The sequence below is a fragment of the Hypanus sabinus genome, unplaced genomic scaffold (assembly GCF_030144855.1).
Source record: "Hypanus sabinus isolate sHypSab1 unplaced genomic scaffold, sHypSab1.hap1 scaffold_2493, whole genome shotgun sequence".
Taxonomy (NCBI): Eukaryota; Metazoa; Chordata; class Chondrichthyes; order Myliobatiformes; family Dasyatidae; genus Hypanus; species Hypanus sabinus.
Genome location: NW_026780617.1, coordinates 17,501 through 22,359, shown reverse-complemented (window position 1 = coordinate 22,359; position 4,859 = coordinate 17,501). Strand labels below are relative to the sequence as shown.

General features: G+C 38.5%; 1 long non-coding RNA gene across 2 annotated transcripts in view; it reads left to right on the top strand.

Annotated features, from left to right (window-relative positions):
* The first annotated feature begins 4,366 nt into the window (after positions 1 to 4,366).
* The window catches only part of LOC132388015 (uncharacterized), a 2,752-nt gene continuing 2,259 nt past the window's right edge, over positions 4,367 to 4,859 (top strand). For both annotated transcript variants that reach the window (XR_009510118.1, XR_009510119.1), the window contains exon 1: positions 4,367 to 4,512. This is a non-coding gene — a long non-coding RNA (uncharacterized LOC132388015). The remainder of the gene's footprint in view (positions 4,513 to 4,859) is intronic.

Sequence of the window (4,859 nt, the reverse complement as noted above, 5' to 3'; positions counted from 1 at the left end):
GTTGAAAGAGTGCAGAGTATTGAGTATAAGAGTTGGAATTTGGAGTATTGTGGGCAGTTTTGGTCACCGGATTACAGGAAGGATATTAATAAGGTTGAAAGAGTGCAGAGTATTGAGTATAAGAGTTGGAATTTGGAGTATTGTGGGCAGTTTTGGTCACCGGATTACAGGAAGGATATTAATAAGGTTGAAAGAGTGCAGAGTATTGAGTATAAGAGTTGGAATTTGGAGTATTGTGGGCAGTTTTGGTCACCGGATTACAGGAAGGATATTAATAAGGTTGAAAGAGTGCAGAGTATTGAGTATAAGAGTTGGAATTTGGAGTATTGTGGGCAGTTTTGGTCACTGGACTACATGAAGGATATTAATAAGGTTGAATGAGTGCAGAGTATTGAGTATAAGAGTTGGAATTTGGAGTATTGTGGGCAGTTTTGGTACAGGAAGGATATTAATAAGGTTGAAAGAGTGCAGAGTATTGAGTATAAGAGTTGGAATTTGGTGTATTGTGGGCAGTTTTGGTCACCGGATTACAGGAAGGATATTAATAAGGTTGAAAGAGTGCAGAGTATTGAGTATAAGAGTTGGAATTTGGAGTATTGTGGGCAGTTTTGGTCACCGGATTACAGGAAGGATATTAATAAGGTTGAAAGAGTGCAGAGTATTGAGTATAAGAGTTGGAATTTGGAGTATTCTGGGCAGTTTTGGTCACCGGATTACAGGAAGGATATTAATAAGGTTGAAAGAGTGCAGAGTATTGAGTATAAGAGTTGGAATTTGGAGTATTCTGGGCAGTTTTGGTCACCGGATTACAGGAAGGATATTAATAAGGTTGAAAGAGTGCAGAGTATTGAGTATAAGAGTTGGAATTTGGAGTATTGTGGGCAGTTTTGGTCACCGGATTACAGGAAGGATATTAATAAGGTTGAAAGAGTGCAGAGTATTGAGTATAAGAGTTGGAATTTGGAGTATTGTGGGCAGTTTTGGTCACCGGATTACAGGAAGGATATTAATAAGGTTGAAAGAGTGCAGAGTATTGAGTATAAGAGTTGGAATTTGGAGTATTCTGGGCAGTTTTGGTCACCGGATTACAGGAAGGATATTAATAAGGTTGAAAGAGTGCAGAGTATTGAGTATAAGAGTTGGAATTTGGAGTATTGTGGGCAGTTTTGGTCACCGGATTACAGGAAGGATATTAATAAGGTTGAAAGAGTGCAGAGTATTGAGTATAAGAGTTGGAATTTGGAGTATTGTGGGCAGTTTTGGTCACCGGATTACAGGAAGGATATTAATAAGGTTGAAAGAGTGCAGAGTATTGAGTATAAGAGTTGGAATTTGGAGTATTGTGGGCAGTTTTGGTACAGGAAGGATATTAATAAGGTTGAAAGAGTGCAGAGTATTGAGTATAAGAGTTGGAATTTGGTGTATTGTGGGCAGTTTTGGTCACCGGATTACAGGAAGGATATTAATAAGGTTGAAAGAGTGCAGAGTATTGAGTATAAGAGTTGGAATTTGGAGTATTGTGTGCAGTTTTGGTCACCGGATTACAGGAAGGTTATTAATAAGGTTGAAAGAGTGCAGAGTATTGAGTATAAGAGTTGGAATTTGGAGTATTGTGGGCAGTTTTGGTCACCGGATTACAGGAAGGATATTAATAAGGTTGAAAGAGTGCAGAGTATTGAGTATAAGAGTTGGAATTTGGAGTATTCTGGGCAGTTTTGGTCACCGGATTACAGGAAGGATATTAATAAGGTTGAAAGAGTGCAGAGTATTGAGTATAAGAGTTGGAATTTGGAGTATTGTGGGCAGTTTTGGTCACCGGATTACAGGAAGGATATTAATAAGGTTGAAAGAGTGCAGAGTATTGAGTATAAGAGTTGGAATTTGGAGTATTCTGGGCAGTTTTGGTCACCGGATTACAGGAAGGATATTAATAAGGTTGAAAGAGTGCAGAGTATTGAGTATAAGAGTTGGAATTTGGAGTATTGTGGGCAGTTTTGGTCACTGGACTACATGAAGGATATTAATAAGGTTGAAAGAGTGCAGAGTATTGAGTATAAGAGTTGGAATTTGGAGTATTGTGGGCAGTTTTGGTCACCGGATTACAGGAAGGATATTAATAAGGTTGAAAGAGTGCAGAGTATTGAGTATAAGAGTTGGAATTTGGAGTATTGTGGGCAGTTTTGGTACAGGAAGGATATTAATAAGGTTGAAAGAGTGCAGAGTATTGAGTATAAGAGTTGGAATTTGGTGTATTGTGGGCAGTTTTGGTCACCGGATTACAGGAAGGATATTAATAAGGTTGAAAGAGTGCAGAGTATTGAGTATAAGAGTTGGAATTTGGAGTATTGTGTGCAGTTTTGGTCACCGGATTACAGGAAGGATATTAATAAGGTTGAAAGAGTGCAGAGTATTGAGTATAAGAGTTGGAATTTGGAGTATTGTGGGCAGTTTTGGTCACCGGATTACAGGAAGGATATTAATAAGGTTGAAAGAGTGCAGAGTATTGAGTATAAGAGTTGGAATTTGGAGTATTCTGGGCAGTTTTGGTCACCGGATTACAGGAAGGATATTAATAAGGTTGAAAGAGTGCAGAGTATTGAGTATAAGAGTTGGAATTTGGAGTATTGTGGGCAGTTTTGGTCACCGGATTACAGGAAGGATATTAATAAGGTTGAAAGAGTGCAGAGTATTGAGTATAAGAGTTGGAATTTGGAGTATTCTGGGCAGTTTTGGTCACCGGATTACAGGAAGGATATTAATAAGGTTGAAAGAGTGCAGAGTATTGAATATAAGAGTTGGAATTTGGAGTATTGTGGGCAGTTTTGGTCACTGGACTACATGAAGGATATTAATAAGGTTGAAAGAGTGCAGAGTATTGAGTATAAGAGTTGGAATTTGGAGTATTGTGGGCAGTTTTGGTCACCGGATTACAGGAAGGATATTAATAAGGTTGAAAGAGTGCAGAGTATTGAGTATAGGAGTTGGAATTTGGAGTATTGTGGGCAGTTTTGGTCACCGGATTACAGGAAGGATATTAATAAGGTTGAAAGAGTGCAGAGTATTGAGTATAAGAGTTGGAATTTGGAGTATTGTGGGCGGTTTTGGTCACCGGATTACAGGGAGGATATTAATAAGGTTGAAAGAGTGCAGAGTATTGAGTATACGAGTTGGAATTTGGAGTATTGTGGGTGGTTTTGGTCACCGGATTACAGGAAGGATATTAATAAGGTTGAATGAGTGCAGAGTATTGAGTATAAGAGTTGGAATTTGGAGTATTGTGGGCAGTTTTGGTCACCGGATTACAGGAAGGATATTAATAAGGTTGAAAGAGTGCAGAGTATTGAGTATAAGAGTTGGAATTTGGAGTATTGTGGGCAGTTTTGGTCACCGGATTACAGGAAGGATATTAATAAGGTTGAAAGAGTGCAGAGTATTGAGTATACGAGTTGGAATTTGGAGTATTGTGGGTGGTTTTGGTCACCGGATTACAGGAAGGATATTAATAAGGTTGAAAGAGTGCAGAGTATTGAGTATAAGAGTTGGAATTTGGAGTATTGTGGGCAGTTTTGGTCACCGGATTACAGGAAGGATATTAATAAGGTTGAAAGAGTGCAGAGTATTGAGTATAAGAGTTGGAATTTGGAGTATTGTGGGCAGTTTTGGTCACCGGATTACAGGAAGGTTATTAATAAGGTTGAAAGAGTGCAGAGTATTGAGTATAAGAGTTGGAATTTGGAGTATTGTGTGCAGTTTTGGTCACCGGATTACATGAAGGATATTAATAAGGTTGAAAGAGTGCAGAGTATTGAGTATAAGAGTTGGAATTTGGAGTATTGTGGGCAGTTTTGGTACAGGAAGGATATTAATAAGGTTGAAAGAGTGCAGAGTATTGAGTATAAGAGTTGGAATTTGGAGTATTGTGGGCAGTTTTGGTCACCGGATTACAGGAAGGATATTAATAAGGTTGAAAGAGTGCAGAGTATTGAGTATAAGAGTTGGAATTTGGAGTATTGTGGGCAGTTTTGGTCACCGGATTACAGGAAGGATATTAATAAGGTTGACAGAGTGCAGAGTATTGAGTATAAGAGTTGGAATTTGGAGTATTGTGGGCAGTTTTGGTCACCGGATTACAGGAAGGATATTAATAAGGTTGAAAGAGTGCAGAGTATTGAGTATAAGAGTTGGAATTTGGAGTATTCTGGGCAGTTTTGGTCACCGGATTACAGGAAGGATATTAATAAGGTTGAAAGAGTGCAGAGTATTGAGTATAAGAGTTGGAATTTGGAGTATTGTGGGCAGTTTTGGTCACCGGATTACAGGAAGGATATTAATAAGGTTGAAAGAGTGCAGAGTATTGAGTATAAGAGTTGGAATTTGGAGTATTGTGGGCAGTTTTGGTCACCGGATTACAGGAAGGATATTAATAAGGTTGAAAGAGTGCAGAGTATTGAGTATAAGAGTTGGAATTTGGAGTATTGTGGGCAGTTTTGGTACAGGAAGGATATTAATAAGGTTGAAAGAGTGCAGAGTATTGAGTATAAGAGTTGGAATTTGGTGTATTGTGGGCAGTTTTGGTCACCGGATTACAGGAAGGATATTAATAAGGTTGAAAGAGTGCAGAGTATTGAGTATAAGAGTTGGAATTTGGAGTATTGTGTGCAGTTTTGGTCACCGGATTACAGGAAGGTTATTAATAAGGTTGAAAGAGTGCAGAGTATTGAGTATAAGAGTTGGAATTTGGAGTATTGTGGGCAGTTTTGGTCACCGGATTACAGGAAGGATATTAATAAGGTTGAAAGAGTGCAGAGTATTGAGTATAAGAGTTGGAATTTGGAGTATTCTGGGCAGTTTTGGTCACC